This window comes from Protopterus annectens, chromosome 7.part0 (genome assembly GCF_019279795.1).
Source record: "Protopterus annectens isolate FY-2018-M chromosome 7.part0, PAN1.0, whole genome shotgun sequence".
NCBI classification, from domain to species: Eukaryota; Metazoa; Chordata; order Ceratodontiformes; family Protopteridae; genus Protopterus; species Protopterus annectens.
The window spans coordinates 1824292842-1824316778 of record NC_056739.1 but is presented as its reverse complement, the minus strand read 5'-3'; positions in this window follow the sequence as shown (position 1 = coordinate 1824316778).

The following is a 23937-nucleotide window of genomic DNA, read 5'->3' as shown; positions in this document are numbered from 1 at the left end:
TGCTGAAAAGCCGCGTTTTAGGTGGAATTAGTGTTTCAGGGAAATAACAAGCAAACAAACAACAAGCATACAAATAAAGCTAGATTCAGCAGGCCTGGATCTAGTCTATGCTACAGCAAACAAGGTGTACCAATTTCAGTAAGAAACAGTTCAAATATGCAGGCACTATAAGCCTTTAACCAGAAATTCCCAGCTAGAAGGGCAGAGTCCAGCCTCTCCTCTGATGACCGATGAGTAGAGGGAACCTCCTTTGACCTACATGCAAAGATCTTGGCAATTTGCATGAACACATAGCATGATTTTCTAACCACTTTGTGAATGTGTTTCTGGAAGTAGAGATGACTATCCACATGTGTCCATAGATCCCTTATTATTACCTCCATATTTAGTGTGTTGGCACCTATGTGGTATTTGAATGACTGTAGCTCAAGGCCATAATTTTGACACCACATCTGTCTGACTGAGACCCTTTTTAAGGATGTCTCTGTTGTCCCAAACATCAATTATGACAACCTTTTTGCGGTCATCTACAAACTTTGCTAACCATAACCCTCGTGTGTTTGACTGTATTTCTGAAAAGTATACACCAGCCAGGAAGGGTCCCAGGACTGAGCCATGTGGGAAATCAGTTGTTACCAGCTTACAGTAAAACAGGGAGACCACAATTCTTACCTCTGTGCCCCAGTTGGCAATCCATCAGATGACATACGTGTTTATGCACAGGTTGTTGATTTTGTGGATACGACATGTGTGTGGGATGTTGGAAAAGGGCTTTTTAAGGTCTATGTAGGCCATGTGGAGCTCATTTCATTGATGTATGTCCTGGGTAACTGCCTTGAAAACTGTCTAGCAGGTTTAGGGACCATGATCTGCCCCTGACCAAACCAAAATGGGTAGGGTTGGGTGTTTGTAGGCTCCCAATAGCTCTGTTTATGAGTTCCATTATGATGGACTCTATGACCTTGCAGATCAGGCTTATTAGGCTTATAAGACAATAGTTCCCATGGTCTGTTGTGCACCAGCACTTGTGGAGTGTGCCAAATGTTGCTGTAACCCATTCAACAGTTTCATATCCTGTACAGAGGGTTAGTCTCAACAGACTGTTCAGGTGCAGGGTCTGTTTGTTTTGGAGTTCACATATGACGCAGCCAGGGACACCATATCATCCCATAGACACCATGTTTTTAGGTTTGGATAGAGCTGTTTAACCATAGTATATGTGATTTCTGGGTTTTCACAATCTCCAGGTATGGTAATGGGCCCTTTTGTCAGTGAGAGGGGGGTAAATATGTATGAACCTGTCTGACAAGATGTTGGCAATGTCAGTCATGTACATGTATTCATTTACACTTTGCACTGACTCAAAACATATATGAGTTTACATTGATATTTATGACATAGCTAAAGAAAGCTTCATGGTTCTCTATGGACTATTTGGCAATATTTTTGCCAGAATATGGCTTGGATAATGATGATACTGATCGGAGATTTATTGATCTTCTTTGGATTTTCACTTTCTTTGAACAACGTAAGTACTTGTATTACATAGCATGATTATGACGGGGGTCCAATATATTATATGGGTCTGTTTTCATATCACTGTGTGTGCAAGGCAGGATTGGTGAATAGTGACATGTGACTGGAGTAAGAATTGCAACTGGCAGATATGTGTGGCCCACTGCTGTACTCAGACATGGTGTAAGTGTGTGAGCATGCTCAGTATGACCTTTCAGTATGTTGCTGACTGAAATTTGCTTTGTTTATTTAAGTGTGTGAGCATGTTCAGTATGACCTTTCAGTATGTTGTTGACTGACATTTGCTAAATTTGTTTAAGTGTGTGAGCATGCCCACTATGGGCATATATATATATATATATATATATATATATATATATATATATATATATATATATATATACTATATATGTGTGTGAAAATTCAAGTTGTTTTTTACTTCCGGGCCCACCTTTGTGTTGTACATCAACAGAAAGCACACTGTGCCTGCAGGGCTTCCATGAGTCAATTTGCAGAGACTTATTAACATTTCTACATACAGGGTAGACAGCTATTATTTGTAGATTTCTACCCGGGGGGGGCACACCTGATTGTTACTGTGGGTGTACATAGGATGAGGGGTACACCTGACACTTATACACATTTGCTAGGCCTGCACTGTTATGTCAGGTACTCAATTTTAGTCTGTACTGTTGCCTATCATACTGGCTTGAGGCATACCACTGTACTACAGACCTTAACTTCCAATTACACTCATATTAGTTTGTGACTTCATAGCCTACCCAACCCACATCACACTGCCTGGCCTGCTGTTATCTGTCTGCATAGGCCTGGGGGGAGGTTACTCATATGCCTCTTCAGAGGGCATGATATAGCATTTGTTTATGTTTGCGTTTGTCTACAATTGTCCTGCTGGCTGTGACTGTTAGGTATGTGATCCCCCCAACTGGTATGTGTGAGTGACTTAAGTTGTGTCTGTGCCAGTGAAATGTTGTCATTGCTTAGTGGTTCAGTAGTGTGACTATAGTGCACAGTATCCTGAGTTCGAGCCCTGTCACTGCTTTTTATTTTCCTGCTGGACAGACCTGACTGGTTAAGGAACAGTAAAGCAGGTGTGAGTGTGTTTACCTGACTTTGCTCGACTTTGCCCAACGTTGCCCAACTTTGCCCGACATTGCCCAACATTGCGCTAGTTAGCGCTGTGCGCAGCTATGCCCAATTGTATTTAAATATGCTCAGTACTGGTAAAATGTGCTTAGCAGTGCTTTATATTGCTTAAAATAGGGCACTCATGCCTCAGGTGGTGCTGCAGGGCTGCCTATGTTGGATGCACATAGTACACTCCCTAAACAGGTAGTGTCAAGTTAGGCATCCCTTTTACTGTATGTGCAAGTCAGAGAGAGGTAGCATTTCCAGGGTTCCTACTGTGTCAGTATATGTGCTATGCATTGCCTCTTTTCCAAGGCCAGGGCATTCTGGGCACGCCTCCTTCTGCCTACTGGGGCATGCTCAGGTTGTTACTCCTCTGAGTCACACTGTGCCTGTGCAGGCCTTGGCAATAGTGGGGGGCTGTTTGGCCCTGCCCCATGCTGTTCCTGCTGCAGCTGTTTCCACAGGATTATATTGTGTAGCATGGCACATACCATAACAATTTGGGTACATGTAGTTGGTGAGTACTGCAAGGCTCCACCAGATGTTTCCAGGCACCGGAACCATGACTTGAGCATCCCAAACACATGCTCAATTATGTTTCTTGTTTGTGTGTGTGCCTCATTATAGAGTTCTTGTTCAGGTGTGTGTGCATTTCTGATGGGTGTCATCAGCCATGGCTCCAGTGCGTATCCAGCATCCCCCACTAGCTGACCACCAGGGATGTCCCTATTGGCAAATCTCTGGTACAGCTGTGTCAGATGCCAGATGTGGGAATCGTGATAGCTTCCAGGGCAGCCAGCACACACATTCATTATTATGCACTGGGCATCGCACATGACCTGGCAGTTGATGGAGGGGAAGTCCTTGCGGTTGATGTAGACCCTACCACGCTCACCAGGTTTTGCTTTGATGCATATGTGCGTGCAGTCTATTGCACCTACTACCTCAGGGTATTCTTCTATTTGGTGAAAAAGACGCATATTGCTGGCCAATGCCTCACAGGAATTGGGGAAATATATGTGCTCACCAACATGTGCTGACATGGCATCCAGGAACTGGTGCAGTATCCTGGATGCTGATGCCTGTGAAATCTCCATCATATCACCAGTTAGTCTCTGGAAGGTACCTGCAGCTAGTATTCTTATGCCAACACATACCTTGGTATCCACTGGGATGGGTTCCCCTCTGTTGGTTCTGTGTGTGAGGCGTGGCTGGCACAGCTCAACAATTTGCTGCAGGAGGTCTTTGTCCACCCTATAGCGCTCCACTATCTCCAGCTCATGTAGCCCCTGGTAGGTTAACCTGGGTCTGTACACTCTTCTCCGTCTCTTCACTGTGGGTTGCTCAGCAGCATTCACAACATTACCACCCTCAGCACCTTGCACATGTTGGTTTATGATAGCAAGAGCAGCCCCTAACATTTTGTCTGACTTAAGCTTTTTAAGCTTTCCCTCTTTGTATACTGCAGTGTTGCAGAGTTCTTGGGGAAAAACAGGGGGGAATGCTGTTTGCAGAGTTTAAAGTGCTGGGCTGGGATGGAGTAGTCTGCTGCCTGTGTAATTGGCTAATTCTGATATATTTCACCTGGCAGCTCTGCTAGTTCCTACTGCTTCTTTTCCTTCCTTTTCCCTTTCTGTTTCCACCCGGGGCAGAGCCACACAAAAACGAGCACACACGCGCACACGAGTACACACACTGTGTGCATGTTTGCAAGAAATTTCTGATATTTTAACAGTGTGCACCTTTGGTTTCAGGTTTTCAAATAGGCAACTGTAGGCACGCCTCTTGCAATCTTGAGCAACTCAGGGCAACCACAAGCCACTGTGCTCCAATTAGCTTACAGCCTTTCTGACATACCCCCTCATGTTGTCGCCTTTATTCTACTCTACTACTCACTTACTCCTACACTTACACTCTTGGGACATGGCTCATGTGATGGGCAAAATTGGGATTTACTATCCTTATCCTCATTTGCATAGGATTGCCTACTAATGCATGGTTACATCTCTCAGACTGAGCTTCCCCCCCCTTAGCAACCGCTACTCAGTGGCCATGTTGTCTTCAGCCTGCCATTCACCTGCATGGCAGGATAAGCTTTTTAGTGAAAAATGCCTAGTTTTGGCTATTTTTAAATTATTTTCTTGTTTTTTAAAGCACCGCACGTTTGTGCAGTGCTGCGCTATACTTAAACATCGGAGATCGGGGAAAAAAAAAGTTAGATTTTAATAATTTTAAACATTTATAAATGCCAATGGCCTTATATTTGGCCATTGGCATGCTTCTTCAACTGTATGCATCCTTTATTTGGAGCTGTCATAGCTCTGTTTAGCTATTTGCAGAATGGTACTCCGTTACCAACAGAGTACATTTCTGCAGATAACACTAATCTTCCACGGACAGGTTAGTGTTTCCTGGATTGCAAATTTACCTCATTTGCATAGCTTTCAGCAGCAAATGAGGTAATTTGCATACCATGATGCTGTCCGTGCAAGATTAGCTTTAGTAGCTCTTGTGCACGCCCCTGCCGGCTGTACCTGGATCGCACGGCAGACATATTGCCGCCGTGAGCTCCTACACTCTTCTTGCACTCCGTGCAAGCTTTCGTAAATCCGGCCCATAGACTTTAAAGAAAGATATAGTTGTGGTACAATTGGAGTAGTTTATCTTGCCCTGTGCTCAGCCTGTGATTCATTTTATGTAGGCATGACTACAAGAAGGCTGAGAGACAGGATACAAGAACATATTAGAGCCATTAAGAAAAAGGATGAAAATAATGCACGTTTTAAGCATTCAAGGGTGTGTAGAAATGTTAACAAGTTTTTGTTTACAATTCTTGAAAAAGTCACAATAGATAAAAGAGGGGGTAACTTTAAAAATGAAATTGAGACTAGGGAAGTAAGTTGGCAGATAAGATTAGGTGCAGACGTTACCCCTGGGTTGAAGGAACATGTTAATATTAAATGTTTTTTTTTAGAAAAATGGAAGTTAAAGGGTTAAGTTGTTGATTGGTTTTATTCATTGTTAATTGGTTTGTATTTAAATACAGTGTATATTGTTGGTTCAGATTTTTCTGATGAAGTGTTTCTTTACGGAAGCGGAGATTAAAACGTTTTTTATACTAAACCAGTTTGTGGTCCTTCTGTTGCAACAGTTAATTTTTTGGCACAGAGTGAAGCAATGTTCTCCATTTCTGCTGTAAGGGCTGCTGTTCTATACTTGTAATACTCTAAATTCACAGTATCTGTTGTTTGCAGTGCTTTTAGGCATTGAGTTTTGTTGTTCTCTAATACTTGGGCTCAAAACCAATAATTTTACATTAAGTGCATCAAAGTCTACTGTCTTGTAGCAAGAGAGGGCTAATTTCACCTATCAGAGCTGGAATTGCTGGTGGAAAGCTTATTGTGTACTTACTTGATTGGCCTGTGAACATACTTAATTTAAAACTTGTTATTTCTACTTTTACATATGCCTCAGATTTGCCAGACATTGCTCTTTGTTCAGCACTAATTAGTGGTGCCCTATATATATGCAATCATTTGAGGCTGTATTTTTTACCTATAAAAAAGTACCTCTGAAATTTTCCACAGTCCCATGCTACTCAACAGTCAGCTAGTTTGCATGTTGAGTGGCATTGCCACAGTTAGTTAGCTCTAGACTACATTATTACAGCACGTAGAACTATCGCTGCTGAAAGAGCAAGTGGTTTGCAAGCTGGGCAGCATCACCAGATAGGTTAGCTGTAGATTACACTAAATAAGCACCAATCTCCAGTTGCAAGCACACCCCATGCTATACCCTTTTAAAGCAAACATTAAGGACCTGTAGCCATGGATAGGCATTTTCCTGCTATTTCTGCATCTAGCTTGGTGGACATGGGCATCCTGAGGCAATGTAGTAATTGCCTTATGTACACTGACAACCACTTAACTCTGAAATAGATGAATACAGTATGTTTGAAATGTAGTTACACAATGCCATTGGAGGCAAGACTCTCACATACAGACACAAAAACACCAAACAGGTTGTCAGTGACACACAGACAACAGTTGTCGCACTTACAAAGGACCAGACACACAGACCAACATATCCGGAGGTGCTCACATGTAACTTACCCAAAGCTCAAAGGTCCCTCAGATGCAGTCTTCAGAAACTCTACATTGACATAACAAGACAACTCCTACCTCAACACTTAAAGCCATGTCTCATCGTGTCTCAACCATCAAGTCATAAGGTGTAACACCACACAACCCATTATTTTCATTATAGGAGAATCCATTGCGAGACACACTGATGTCCCTGTCACCAGGCTGGATAAGTTAAAGATTACATTTAGTTGCCTGTCAGGGGCCAGGATTCACCAAATCATGCAAGCACTCAGGTCACTAAACCCCAAGTGGCATTTTGACTCAGTCATAGTCCACACAGGAGTAAATGACCTGAGATATGCCTCCTTGGACTATATGAATAGAGACATAATTAAGCTCTCAGAATATGTCTTACAAGCTGGTGTGTGCCTAGCACTGAGCAGCATCCTATTGTGTCCAAGAATGATGCCAGAATACCAACAAAACATGATCAACTTAAATAATTTGCTTAGCTACTGGTGGTATTCCAAAGGGGTCCAATATTTGTCAGTCTGGGAGAACATGATCAACAGGCCATGGTGCTTTGCCAGGGATGGTCTTCACCTGTCACCACTAGACTTTCAGGTATTAGACAAAACATTATCGACCCCATAGTACCTTTTTTAGGTATTGCCAAACAGTCAAGCCTTCCAACATAGCAAAATCTACTCAGGATAAAATAAATGCATTACTGCTCAAAGCTAGGAGTCTCAACAAGAAACTACACTGACAGGAAGCACTTCTCACCCTGGTGAATGCTGACATTTGTACAATTACTGAAACATGCTCAAAGCCATGGGAAGCACCCCCAGTGCAAAGCTATAATGCCTTTCACACATTCTGATCACCCACTGCACATGAAAAGGCAAAACTTGGAGGTTTATCCATCTAAATAAAGGATAAGCACACCTCAAGACTGGAAAAGAATATGACATGCTTGAACTACTCCATGTTCAACTAAGTATAGAAAAAATCCATTAATATATCATTGCTAGTTACAGGTCCCCCACCATGATCCAGCAAACCCATACATCATATCTGTATCTACTAGATCACTTACAGTTCAGCCCAATACCATATTCATGGGTGATTTCAATGATTCCCTATTAAAATCGCGAAGGTCCACTTACCCAAATACAGAAATATTGACACGTATACATCGAACAGCGAAAACACCAATCGTCCTGTAGCGCGAAATCCAAAATGTCGAATCATCATGGTTGGCCCTTCTGCGGTATAGCTCTGTAAGGTAAGTGTGCGATAGTTATGGACCTTAGGGTTAGGATGCGGGTTAAGGTAAGTGCATAGATAGTAATGTATGTAAGGTTTAGTGTAGGGTTAGAAGTAGGGTTTTGTTAAGTGTATGTGTGTGGGTTATTTATTTGTTTGGGTAGGTAGGTAGTATGTAGCGCGTGGTGAGGTTGGACAAGTATGACGGTTCGAGTTTTTGAATTTCATGGTTTAGGGCATTCGGTATATTTGCAGTTTGGGTAATATGTGTCGATGATTATGTATACATTAACTGGGAAGCATACACGACCACTAACATGCAGGCTCAAATATTTCTAGACTTTGTCCATGCAAATGCCCTGGAGCAGCTAGTCTACACTACTAGTAGGGATACAAATATCCTAGACCTGGTATTCACAGAAATATATATATATAGTCTTCCAGAAGATATAGCAAATCTGCCGGCCAATATATTTAGCTCAGATTTTACCTTCCCATCATGTCCAGATATCCCTAAAGAAATACTCTCCACCATTCCTCAACTGGTTATCACCAAAAAACAGGTCACCACTGCACTCCCCAAAGCTAAAAACACAGTTTTAATGGGTCCTGATAATATCCCAGGATGGCTCTTAAATAGCTTGAAACATGACGTATTAGGCCTACTATGATCTCTATTTGTCTCTATTTGACCACAGCCTACAGACTGGCTTGGTTCCTGTGAGATGAGAACAGCAACAATCATCCCTCTGCATAAAAGAGGACTATCAACAGACCCAGAAAATTACAGGCCCATAAGTTTGACTAGTCTTATGTGCAAGGCCATAGAAAGAATAATCATTGACCTGATAAATAACAACATAGGAAATCTTCAAACACTGAACCCACCCTAATTCAGCTTTGTTAAGGGCAGGTCATGCCTGTTCAATCTGGTGGACTTCTTTGAGAAAGTCACTATAGCTATGAATGACGGTAAAACAGGACATGCTGCCTACCTTGACCTGGCTAAGTCATTTGACACAATTCCCCATTTGGGTATTATTGAAAAACTCACAAAACTGGACATAAATCTCTACATCACCAAATGGATAGCCAAATGGCTCATGGAGAGGACACATGCTGTTAGAGTGGGAGAATCCAGATCCAACAAGAGGCCAGTTACTAGTGGTATGCCACAGGGCTCAGGGCTTGGACATCATCTCTTCAAAATATACTTTTCTGAAGTCAAGGCCTTTGGCTGACTAAGTTTGCTGACAACTACAAGATGGGGGCAATCACTGAATCCCCCAATAATGTAAATATTTTTCAGAAGGGTCTGACTCAGACAAATGATTTGTGCCAGAGCCATTGTATAAAACTAAATGCAAAAAAATGTATAATCATACTCTCTGGGAAGTCAAATACCCCTGCAAATGAAAATATTAATAGCACACCCCTAACAGTGGACTCAGAGGTGAGAGATCTAGGTACACAGATTGATAGTAGCCTGAACTTTGACTGCCACGTGTCTTCACTGGTGAGGAAGTGGTTCTATGTGGTACAGCATATAAGTAAAGGCATGGCATCTAGATCCAAGGAAGTTATAATCCCACTGTATTCGGCCCTCATCAGACCAATAATCGAGTACAGTACATATTTTGGCATGTACTTGACCAGGCATTTGTAACACCTGGATTGGCCATAGAGGTTCCTTACAAAAAAAAAAATACAGAGTGTAAACAATATGTCCTATGCAGATATATTAAAAGTCCAATCCCTTTTCTCTGTCTGATACCGACTATTAAGGGGTGACCTATACCTAACCTACAAGGCACTCTCAAATCCACTCCAGAAGGAACTGTTAAACATTTGCAAGACAAACTGCAAGAGGGTCATCTAATCCAATGATCCAAACTTGTTCTGTGACATGAACAAAACATGCTGGAAAGACAGATATGTGTCTCAGGGATTACTCCTTCTCTGGAACAGGCTTCCTATTCACGCAAAGCAGAATCCATTCCTGACACTATTCAAATCCATTTTGCATCAATGGATGGGGAATTGTAAATTCACTCCTGAGGTAGCACCCATGTCCCTGATGGACAGGAACAGTCTGTAAAATGCAAAAAGGCATAGGCACAAACATAAGCCATCCTCTAGGTTTTAGGGATTGAAAATTATATTAAATGTGGGTAATAATGGATATGGTTGTAAGGGCTCTTGAACTGTTAGCTTAGTAATATGCTATAAACCTATAAACCTATGCAATACTTTAGTGATGCACTGGTTATGGATAGATTTGAAAAGTCTGGTTATTCTTGGTTAATGTTTGTTTTGGCACTGTTAGTGTGCAAATGACAATAAAGGGATGAGGGATGGAAGGAGTCATTCAACAGTCAGTACTTTTTAGGTCAGTGTATAATGACTCTATTTTCTTTTGTGGCTTTATTTAAAATTAGGTAAGGTTGGGGAGGTGCTTTGACAGGCATCATGGTAGTGAAAGTTGAGATGCAGCTATCCACAATGTAAGGTGTTTAGAGATTACTGAGAAGGTTAATGATGTTTGTGATTATGTATGATATCTAATAAGTAGTGGTTCACTAAGGAAAGTTAATTAAGTGAGACCAAGGTCAAGGAAGGGCTATAATATCTCTGCTTTCATGGGACCTAGTACATTTATGTTAATGCCAGCTAGGACAATTATATTGCCTGCTGAGGGGATTTTGGAAAGGTGATTGTCTAGAAGTAGTTTATGCTTGTGATCATTACGGGGGATTATTATGGGGGGGGGGGTTATGCTAGAGCTATAATTAAGGATTAGAGTTTGGACAAGTGTATTTTGAAGATTAGCCAGTTTGGGTCAGTATTGATGGTGGGAAAACATACTATCAGTAAAGTTTTAAGATTAGATCTTGTTCATTGAATAGTTGCTTCTTTTTTTCCTAGGGTGGGCATTAAATATGTAGTTACCGCCTGTGAAGTGATGGCTAAGATAGAAACAACCTCAGAGCCATTTCAATGGTCCATAGTAGTGCAGTCAGCTGAGAATACAGAATAGTGCTAAAGGGAATATTAAGAAAAGAAACTAAATGCAAGTAACTTCTTTTGTAGCTGTAATAAAAACAGTAACAGAATGAAATACTGATTCTTCTAGACAAAGCATATAAAGTAAACTATTTCCTTACAAAAAGAAACACTGTAGTTAATGAAGGCTGTTTTGAATTTGTGAGAAAACTCTCCATCTTGCCCCTTTTTCTACCCTTCCATTTGACATTTAGTTCACCGGTACCCTCTTAAACCATGTATACTCCTGCTGACATTAAAACTGCTAACATTGTGTGCATCATTTCTGTGCATATGTGTGCTGTTGTGTATGGGGGTGGGGTGGTGTTTAACAGTTTGACTGTAATGCTTTGGCATTTGTAAGAACTTTTTGTAAGAAATCAGTAGGCTGTATCAAGTGAGGAATTCATATTTGAATTTGTATTTATTGGCTACATTAATGATTTTGTACTAGAACAGGTGTTTCTCCAAGGAAGGCTAGAGAAAAGTGATTCCTCACTGCTTGTTGACCATTCTACTGATGGCGCCGGAATCATCAAACTGCTTTCACTGATTTCCTGTGTCTTGTCAACAAAACACTGTTTAATACAGTAAGCTTGTGGAACAGAAAGTTGATGTATATTAACCCTTACATTGAAGGATTTTTGGATATTATACATTTTAAGGTATGTGGATGTGTGGGGGAACAAGAGAATTGTCCTGTAAAAACACAGTCTATATTATTTCTGCTGTATGTGAGAAAGTATAATACTGATTTTGTTTAGTTGAATTAGTGTATTTGAAAGTGGAATCCCTATTTAGCGAGATATCCAAAGAAAAGAACAAATAAAGTAAATTTTTACTGTGAAACTGTTTTGGTTTTAGTGTATGAGAAAGTGTCACATAGGAACTTCTCAGTCAAAGTGCTGCCTAACATTTGTTCTCCTCTGGTATGCATTTGCTATTTGGATCATCATTCATAATTTCTGACTTTCTACTGTTACTGACAATAATGAGTTTTTCTTACAATACAGCACAATATACACTGATGTGTCCTTTTGATTATTTTACTGTTTATTCAGATGCAATTTCTCCCTGTAGTTTAGGTCATCACTTAAAATGGTCCCTCTAGTTCTCACCCCTCTGCTGAATAACAAAAGTGTTAACAAATGCATCAATTTGCCAAATTAAAACCTGTTTAGCTAGAAGGTGTTCTTCCTTGGAATAATATTGTTATGATTAACATTTGCCCTCGCCTTAAGGTGCAATAACATTGGAGTTGATAATTTTACATCCTGTATGCAGAAATAAAGTTTGGAGTACGAGAGCATATGAAGTTAGATATGAAACCAGGAGCTCCCATTAGTGGATAGAATATACTGCAGTGGCTAATATATATGGTTCTGGGAAGGTTCTACTATGAAATGCTGACTTCATAAAGATCAACATTCCAAAAGAGCAAAAAAAAATGTTTTTCGCAGTGGGCTGCCTCCTCCCCTTTGCAAAACCCCATGCTTATGTATACCAACGCCACTATTGCAACAACACAACGAAGGGAGACATCTCGCTAAAGAAGCAAATCAGTGCCAACACACAATTAGAAATCACACCGGCAATAATTTCCTATGCTAAAAAGTATTCAGCATTATGCTGTTCATCTTTTTTTCTGTTGGTTACTGATAAGCGAGCAATTTCACCTAATGCATGTGTAGGTGAGCCTTGGGGGAAGCTGAAGAAGAAATCAGGAATCCTCTGGAATGGGGCATACAACTGATTACACTTCTGAAGCAATTGTATTTTGAGAAGGTAGGCTGAAAGAAAGGTTACATCAATACTGTGTGATGCAGATGGGAAGGGTGCATTGTGGAACTCTGGAAGGACAGGACATAATACAGAGAACTAGAAAGGACTGAAGGTTATTTATTTATTTTGTTGTGTTCATTAAAAATATCAGATGCTTGTGTTAACTAAGCAGAGTACATTTATTTATTTAGTTATTAGTTGAATTACTTGTTTGTGTATTTATTAAATATTAGATTCTTGCATTAACTAAACAGCATGCATGATAAAATAACATGCTGTGGTATATAATGCTGATGGTGCTAACAAGGAATAAATATTATAGAACTGTACTAATAGAACAGAATGAAATAAAGTAAGAGTTAATACAACTTTTAAAAGTAAAAGCAGTTCAACGTATAGAGTATATTTACTAAAAAGGATGTTATTTTGGGAACCTCCTAAGTGAAGCCTCCAGGTCACCTACCTAAACCTGGTAAGGTAGCTTATTCTAATGGACTAAAGGCAAACCGGTAAATGAGAACTTGCCAGTTAACTAATGGAACTAGTTGGAACATAGCGAACCAGAAACCTTTTTTTAAAGTTTAGGAAGAATAAATTCATCAAATGTGGAAAGATGCTTGCTGATGTCATGAAATGTATCAGGGTGCTCCACCCACTAAAAGTAAGACAGTATGTTAAAAACTAGTGAGAGAATCAATAGATATAGTGTTATTGCAGGAAACCAGAGCTGTAAATAAGGTGGAGTCTCACAGCAGAAGAGAGTTTTTTTTTGGTCTTCAGCTTTGAGAAGATCTTCACTTTTCTTCTTCTTCGTCTTTAACTTTGCTTTGAGCGGGCACTAGTTTAGGGAATTACAGAGGACACAAGATGACCTAGGTACTGTTCTGCAGGAAACCAAAATGAATGTTAGGAAAACAGTAATGTCATCTGTTAAGATTACCCAAATGTAGGTATGGACCAGCTGCACTTGAGGAAGAGATATGTAGCTAGATTTTTAGATGAGTGTTATAACATTTCATTGAAGGTATTAGGAAACATGGAAAAATATGATGGATGCCATTCTTAGAAGAAATGCAAGGGCTTAGATGGAAAATACAAATTATGTATTGTCAGGGCTGTTGTTGAAATTGTCCATATGGACCTTACACTGTAATTGAAACATACTTGAAGTATACTTCAATTTGACTTAAATGGGTATACTTGGATGTATCCACTATCCCAGTAAAGAAATAATAAAATAACATATATGGCCTCATTTGGGAAGTGGAAGTTTTTGTAAGGGTTTTTTTGGAAAAAGGGAATAGCTGGAAGGAGAAGATGAAACATTGCTGCTAAGAGAGGAATTCATTGTGACTGCAGTGTGAACTAGGTTATCTCTATGGGCAAAAGTATAGCCAAATCAATGAAGCTTTCCGGAAAGCTATGGATGAAAACAAGTAGTAGGACATTTAGAAGGTAGTAAAAAGGAATAAGGACAGATTCACTTTCAATGGAAATCGTATTGCTCAGAAGACTTTGTGACAGGAACTCAATAAGATGGCCGCTCAGGTTGAGAGTTTCAACACTCTAGCAGGAACAGGTTATTGGAAAAACCTGAGAAAAGAGCCTGGATCCCCGGCAAAGGACAGTAGTGGTGAATACAAATGGCAGAATTAAAAGATGCTATAAAAGGTGAGAATATTACAGGTGGTTTTAGCAAAATTATCTCAGCAGATGGCAAAAATATCAAATGGTGCAGAATTTCATGAATCATAGAGACCCTTTATAGAGATGAATCTAGAAAATGGGAAGGGGAGAAAAGAATAGAGATTAATGAGAAGTCTTAACTGTTCTCTGTTAATATCAAGTAGGAAAGAAAATGACAAATGCATGTACTACAATGACCACAGATGGGCTGAATGGATTGAGGATTAAAGAGTGTCATTTATATATCCCAAAACACAGTGTAGAGGAAGCAAAACGAGGAAAGATCATTAAGACCGCATGATCTGGATCATGTTGAATAGAAAAACAGAAAATGAAGTGCAAAACAAAACATCAAAGGAGCTCAGAAATAAGGGACTCCCCAGGCTTCATCATGGCCAGTTTGTAAATGCACTGAATAAGGGGATGTTTTCTTTGTGATTATCTTCTACAACAAATACACTTCGTGTTAATAGTATGCTCAAGCTAATTTTTTATTATTATAATTTAATGCTGATTTTTAATGTTCTTTTAACAGTATGGTCCTGGTAAAATGTAATGCTGAACTTTAATGATGATTTTTAATATTAAAAACTAAAAAAAAAAAGAGGCGAAAGTTTCAGAGCATAGTAAGTGAGATTATTTGTAACTGCAAAGAAAACCAGAGCATGTTGTAAATGAAAAAAAAAAATAAAATGCACATAAGAAGGCAATGGGAATAGGGGACATGAGGAGTTTCAAAATAATAAGCAGTTTTGAAGCATTTGGGGAAACCTATGAAGGCCAGGCATAATGGCTATCAATTAGATAAAAGAGCAGAAGGAGCTGGTCACCACAATGACTAATTAAAATAAAACAGTTGGGTAGGGAGTACCAGCAAACAGCAGCAGCATCAAAAGGAACATGAAACTAAAGACTAAGTGGAAATGCCACAGGAAGGAGTAGGTAAGGAACTGCTGCTCTTGATTCAAGACTCCAAAAAAGGAATAGTACTGGGAAAAGACAGAAGTGAGGAAAAGGAAACAAGGAAAACTGGATAAGCAGTCAGGTTCAGAAGAAAGCTGGCAGAAGTGTGCAGAAAGGAAGATTACATCATTGAAGTTGAGATGAGTGAAAAACTGGGGTACCTATACTCGAAAACGATGACATGAGCAGATAAACGTCAGAGGAATACATATGTAAGTTCACGCAGACAAATTGACAACTCTTTCACCAAGTGTTAATAGAAAAAAATGCCTTAAACAACTTTTTTTGGAGGGATAATGCCGCTTTGTACCCCTCATGTGGGGGACAGCTCACACATACCCCACACTTATATATACCTACTCTAAGGCTGCTTAACAGTGGAAAAAAGAGAAAACTCATCAGTCAATGAAAAATGCTTCAGACAATTTACTTTGCTTTATTAGCACTCACTGAAAGAACCATCAAAAAACCTGTATGTTCTCAATATGGAGGTATATCAACACTAACAAGATGTTGCATAGAGAAAGGGTAAAGAAAGAAGAAATGGAAAAAAACAGATAGGTACTGCACTGCAGTGATTTAAAGTGAGCACACCTAGATTTGAATCTCACACAAAGTTTGAAGAAGGCAATCAAACTGGGCAAAGCCAAAAGGAACAATAGAAAGAGACAAATAGTGAAAATAAAAGTTGAAAACTACAAAATAAACAGAATGAGAGCTGAAAATACAATGGTAGAACATATTCAACAAGTCAGTAAGCTAACCCTAGATATTGGATCTGCTGTACTAAGCTAGACAGTATACAGGGAAGCCAGTGGAATTAGCAAGTAAACATACAAGAGAACAGACTTTTGCTGCACCATCAATATAGGTCTTATTAGCAGTACTTATCAGTAGAAGGCAACTCAGCAGTAAGAGGTAAAACAACTGATGGTAAAAATAAATATGGTAACGCAATAAAGGAAATGGTCACAAATGAGGAGCCAACAACAACATAAGATAGAAACTGCCCATACAGGCTACATGAAAAAAGACTGTCCTAAGAAAAGGTAAGCACAGAAGAGAACTGCAAAGTGATGAATAAGTTACTCTGAATGTGAAGCATTGCTCACCTAATAGAAGCATTGAGCAAACCGAAGCAATTACCAACTAACAGCAGAGACAACAGAAGAGAAAGTGTGCGTGTGTGTGTGTGTGTGTGTGTGTGTGTGTGTGTGTGTGCGTGCCAGCATGTGTGCGTGCATGCCTGCGTGTGTGTGTGTGTGTGTGTGTGTGTGTGTGCGTGCGTGCCAGCATGTGTGCATGCATGCCTGCGTGTGTGTATGTGTGTGTGTGTGTGTGTGTGTGTGTGTGTGTGAGAGGGTTAGCAGATTAGGGTTGAGTAAGGGTTAGGCAAGGGGCAGATCCTAGAACTGTATGTATGAATATTTCAGGTTTAGAGTTAGAGCTGCACGTGTGTGTGTGTGTGTGTGTGTGTGTGTGTGTGTGTGTGTGTGTGTGTGTGTGTGTGTGTGTGTGTATGCGTGTGTGCGTGTGTGCGTGTGTGCGTGTGTGTATATACATAAATTGTGTGTATTCATATGTATACGTGAGTGTGAGCAAGCGTTTGTGTGTTTGTGTTATTGTGCATGTTGTATGTCCAAGGTGTTTTGTGTAGTGGCAATATTTTAGTATTGATTTTATTTTCCTAAGGTAGTGCAAAGCTCCCGTGTCCACATTACTAATATGGGCTAACCGTCACCCTAACCCTATCTCTGCCACTAAACATTGCCCCAAAGCAATACCATAGATAGCTGTACTATGCATGATTCATATGAAGTTAAGAACTATCTTCTTATCCATTTTATTAAAGAAGAGTTTCAACTTTGGCTTCTGTGGAATTTAACATATTCATATGACATGCTTTGACAATTGTGGTTACAGGATTTCTATGTGTTCCATAATAAACCTGTGATTAATTTCAGTCCACATTTCTCATAAAGCAGCTGCCAATAGTCTGCATACAGAGATAATAGATGAAACAAGAGCAGCAATGATTATCATTCATGTTGGCTCAGAACAGATAAAATCTAGGTTGATCAGTTAATTAAATAACCTGCGCTGATGGAATGCAAAAATACATCCAGATTTGAAGATTTGCTTGCGGTCATTAGGATTACTGACAAGTTATTTTAATGATGCCCTCTTCGACAGGAATGATAGAAACTAAATCAATGCACTCTTGCTTCATGCTGATCCATGAAGTAAGCACAAGGTGATGGGATACTACAATGTGAAGTTTTCTTTCTATAATAAAAGGGCAAAAAAAAAATGAGATGGCATGCTTTTTCCTTGTATGTGTGTGTGTGTGTGTGTGTGTGGGTGTGTGTGTGTGTGTGTGTGTGTGTGTGTGTGTGTGTGTATGTAAATGTGCATTTGTGAAAGATGTAGGAGCTGAATTGACTCAGCACTCTAGAGCAATGATGTAAACATTCTTTTGGACGCGTATGAAAAGAGTAATTTTTAGGGTTTAACACCACAGTAGCAAATGTGTTAAGTGTATAAAAAAGACATGAGGGAATGCATTGTAAGAACATTATTGCATCCTAGGACGTATTAAAGCACAAGTCTAAATGGAGTGACATAATACCAGAGCATGTTACAACATGCACTACAAATGATTTATCTCACGTCTAAAATGGGCATTTATATTTTTTTCGGTGTTTGAATTTTACATTTCATAATTTATGTATGATAGCTATATTTTTATAATGTACTTTAATAATTTCCACTATTCAATTTAATAAGTTTATTGTTGTGCAGAATTATAACTTTTCAGTTTTGTTGAGTTTTGGTATGAAATGTTCAGAGTAGTCATTTTAGGGACCTTACTGTTAAAATGTTGACTACTGCCTTGCAGATCCATTTGTAAATTTTGTTTTGCAGACATCTTTTCATGTTTATGATTTGGGTTTCATAAATTTAGTGTTGTAGCTTAGATTGTGCTAGTGGTGCGATCCATTGATGGTATGCTAAAAATCTGATCTCAAAATATTATGTTTTGACAGAGTTCTATGCATTTTTTGAAAATAATATAAAAATTACATTTTCCTGATTTATGGACTTTCTAGTAGAGACACTGTGCTTAGCACTTTTTTATTTCTCTGAAATGTTTTGCATTTCTGGATTCAGTCTTTTCCATATTCTGACTTTTTTGTTGGTTTGTTTTTATGAGTTAACAATATGTGAAATTTGACTAAATACAGCCTGTGGAGTCTTCTTCCATTACCCGTTAGAGTAAGCAGTGAGAAACAAATAGCTACTATGAGATGCTGGAAGGCATTGGAGGAGAAGGGATCCCAGACTGAAAGTCAGCTGAACGTGACTTGCAGTAGGTTTCTTCTGGACATGAAATACACCTGTTGCACGAGTAACTAGCATTCTGCTTGTTGGTTAGATTTCCATAATCATTTTCATAAATAATCTTAACAGCTACCAGCATCTTGATTTTTCTTAACTCATTTTACCAATACAAAGTTCTGAGGCTACTTACAAATATCAGAAAGGGTTTCTTGTTGTCCTTTCCAATTTAGCAAAGAAATAATATTAAAAAGCATTGTATCTGAACAGAACAGAGATCTGTTCTTCTCATATTTTCTCAAAGACAAAAACAATGCTCCAGTTGTCATTTGCACTCTACACAACAGGACTTCAGATAATGCTCTTTGTGGTTTAGATTACTTTATAGTTTAAAACCAAAATCAATGCAATAATGCAATAATGCAAACTATGCAGGACAAAACATTTATTTTCATCAAGGGATTTTGTCTGTCACCATTGTGTTGACTTTTTTAAGACTGACTTAACTGTGAGGGTGGCAACTGTGTCCTTTGAGAGCATGAAAGTAACTGATGGCATATCAAAGGGTCCCATGCTGGGACCTTTGGTATCTGGTATGTACTGTTATGATCTCCATATCAAAAGCAGGAACTCTGATTAACCAGTTTTGCTTACAAAATTAGATGTTATACTTGAATCCCTTTCTAATATGTAGAAGCTACAAAGTGAACTTATCATACCGCTAGCTGGTTTGTTGAAAAAGGGCTACAACTAAATTCTAAAAAATCCAATATTGCTGTATTTTGAAAGCAAACCCTTCACTCTGTTTATAGTGTAGAAAATGCCATACTTAAAAATGAAGATGTTGTAAAAAACCTTGGAACATGGGAAGATAACTACCTCTCCTTTGACCATCATGTTGCAACAGTAGTCAAGGGTTGGGAGGGTGGCCTAATGGTTAAGGTGTTTGCCTTACAAACACAAGGTGCAGGGTTTGAGTCTCACAAGGGATAATTGGCTAAGCTTAAAATGGCTCACAAGGGCAGTTAGTTTAGTACTAATCTATGAATGGCTTCTATGAATGAAAGAAATCCTTCTATCTGGTACAGGTGATCACAACAGTAATTTCTTCTAGGCCATAGAAGTAGAAGTCCTGTCTCCTCTATATTGCATACTGGCCAGTAAAAGAGTACAATGCCATCTTTGGGATGTATCTTCTTAAACATATCAAGCAGTCAGAGAGATTGCAAAGTTTCCTGAAAAAAAGTGTTCATGAAACAAAAGGAAATTTAAAGCCATTGTGTTTAGATGGGGTCTACCTGAAAACACCGACACGCAAAAACACCGACAACGAGATAACCGACAGCACAAAACCAGTTCAAAAACATGAAACTTCACATGCCTGACAAACCACAATCCCGACAATCAACAAAACAAAACAAATACCTTTTCCGTAAAACACACACACAACACAAGCACACCAAAAACCTTACAAGCCTACACTAAACCTTCCATACACAACTATCTATGCACTAACCTTAACCCAAACCCTAACCCTAAGGTCCATCACTATCGCACACTCACCTAACCTGTGCCCTAACCCTAACTCACTTAACCCGCCCCAACCCTAAAGTCTGTCACTATCACACACTTAACCTTACCTGCACCCTAACCCTAACTCACTTAACCCGCCCCTAACCTTAAAGTCTGTCACTATTGCACACTTACCTTACCCGCACCCTGACCCCAACATCCGTCACTATCACACACTTACCTTAACATGTCAGTGTTCTCAGCGTCAGGATTTTCAATCATCAGTCATCTCCATTGTCGATCTTCTGGTGTCGGTTATCTCGTTGTCGGCGTTGTCAGAGTTCGGTGTTTTCAGGTAGACCTGTTTAGATGACATATGAAAATCCACAAATTGGTATGATTGACTTTTTTAAGTTTTTCATAATATTTTATGTATATATTTGTGTCTGTCTGTGTGTGAGCATGGTTATGTGTTTATTGCAGACTACTTATTCCATCTCCTATAATGGATTACACTCTTATTTTTCCCTCTAAATGTTTTCCTGACCATTACATTTCTATTTCTCAATACAATGGCTCAACAAAAGGCAGACTAGCCAGTGACTGTGGGAAAGATCATAATGCTATTGAATTCATACTCCAGCACTGATTATATAGCCTAACATAAGGAAGCTGCTACATTCCTGAGTTAACACGCTTCAGATAAGATGCCAAAAGCAATGTTTCCTACTAAGGTAGAGGTGGCAAATTTAGATAATATAAAAAATCCCATGGACGATCTTAAAATGATTAGGGATTCCTTTATTATAATTATCAAATATAATACTATATATATATATATATATATATATGAGTCCACTTTTTAATTTCGAAATACCAAAATCTTGAGTTTAATACTGCGATGGTGGTGCTGCAGTAGCGTTGTCGCCTCACAGTTATACATTGCCCGTTCGATTCTCAGTTAGAGCATCTTCTGTGTGGCGACATGCGTGAATGGGCATTCCTTTGTTGAAGGTTGTGCGTTAGGCCCGGCAAGCCAGCACATAAAAACTCTACTGCCAATCATTAACGGACTGGAGTTCCACTGTGGTGACCCCTAACCGGGAAAAGCCGAAAGACACAAACAAACAAACAAACCAAAATCTCGAGTTTCAAAATACCAATCCCAGAAAGTCGAGATTTTGGAATCTCGAAATTAAAAAGTGAAGAAATAATAAAAAACAGCTAAAATAATGTTTTTGCAGGGGGGCAACCCACCTGCACCCCCCACCCCCCTGCTTAAATATACCAACTTCGAGATTGTGCTATAGTGAAGAGAACTGTAATGCTCCTGTTCCGCTTACCGTTCTCTTCACTGTAGTGAGATCTCGGAGTTGGTATATTAAAGTAGGGGGGGTACAGGGCCCCCCCCCCTGCAAAAACATTGTTTTAGTTGTTTTTTTTTTTTTTTGGTTCACTTTTCATGTTTGAGATACCAAAATCTTGATGTTTTCAGTTCGGTATATCAAAACTCGAGATTTTAATATTTCAAAATTAAAAAATGGACAAGCACAGATATATATATATATATATATATATATATATATATATATATATATATATATATATATATATACATATATATATATATATATATATATATATATATATATATATATATATATATATATATATATATATATATATATATATATATGTATATATATATATAAAACAACCAAAAAACTGAAGAAAGTTATTAAAATAAAAAAAATACTTCAAATTAAGAAAGAAACCATCACACAATCCAACTGGTATTTAGCACTTTCGTTCCTTTATTAGTGGATGGAACTTCTTCAGAATATGAATGTTACAAGGTGGAAATCATATATAAAGGCTGCAATGTAGACAAACCATCCCCCATGCAATGACAAGTAAGTCACTAACAAGTACAAGTTGATGTGGTAAACCAATTAAAAGAGTTAGGGTAAACACACTTAAAACTGTAAAGGAGTCATATATCAAAATGTCTGCAGTAGTGAACAATTAAAAGAGTTAAGGTAAACATACATACTAAAGACTGCAGTGGAATTTTATATTAATATGACTGAAGTAATGCCTATAACAAATTAGTGATAGATCCACATTAACAGTTAAAATAGAGAAATCATGTTAAATAATCTGTGGATAATTCTTCTAAACTATGAAACACTGGCTTCAGAATACCATACACAAAAGTAACTCAGTCTCAGAGATTTTGTTTCTTGTAAGAAAATACAAATAGCTTCACCTCTTTAATACAGGTTTTCATATAGACTTTTGTTCAAATCTGTATGGTGATGCCCACATCTCGACTTGACACTAAAATAAGCATTTCCTTGTTTTTTGCTCTATTTGCTTCAGTTCCTCTAGCAAAATAAATAGTCTTGTAGTGTCTTACAACACTGACACATTGGCATTGCTGTGCATTTTACCAATCGTACCAATCTGGTCTCTCCTTACATGGCACCAAATGCAAGTCTTTGCTTTATTAATCTTTGCCACATGAATTTGATTCTAGGATGGTTCAGACTCCTCATATATAAAAAACAGGTTGTCTATATCCACCTGAGATCCATCTAATTCAACAATAACAGTTCTTCCACTTTATGTTCAGAAAATGTAATTTCTCTCCTGTATTTCATGACCTCCTGCTTTAATTCTTTGTCTTTCTCTGGGGGAAGTGCTGAAGTAAGCAATGCCAAAAAAAAAAAAAAAAAAAAAAAAACAGGAGCTTTATTTATTTAAAACATTCATAAATTATATGATTATATGTACAACAAATTACAAGCCAAAAAGCACATCCATTGCACATTGTAACTTAACCATTAAACATTTTATCATATCATTCCCAAATTTATTCTTAACAATTTTTTTTATTTTACATATAATACGATCACTAGCCCACATCTTATTTAATAATTTTTCATTATTTGCATATCATAAAAACACCACCTAGTAAAATGATACCAAAATTGTCTTTATAGACATTTAAATCGTCATTATATACACACCATATATAATTTTCATATTCATTTCTCAGAACATTTGTATTAAAACTCAATCTTAAATATTTCCCAGACTTTATTATCTCTTCCAAATATTATTGATGCATGTTCCATCAACTCTTCTGCTTACATATTTTATATAATCTCTTATAAATTGCTCATATATCATCTGACCCTTTAAATGCATTTTTCTAGCAACAGTCATGATTAAAAAAATCACCCATTTCTTTTGTTTTCCTAAGGCTGAACTGTTTGCCCTGGATTGCTTTTCTAACTGCCACGTTTCTGTTCCCACACTTTTACATTGCAGTATTCCTTCATAATTAGCTTGTGCCATATTTGTTCATAATAGTTAATCTGGTGCATTTTGCCAATATCAGCTCAAAAGCTCTGGATAAGACTGTATGCAAATATGCCTCAGTGAATGTAGAATATGTTGGCGTAAAACAGACTTGACCAGCAGTATTAGTACATTGTCTGGCAGTCACTGCCACTGAGTAATTCATAAAAAGAGTCTCATGAGACCGATTGTGCATTAAGAGAGCTATAGAAATTCTACAAGCCCA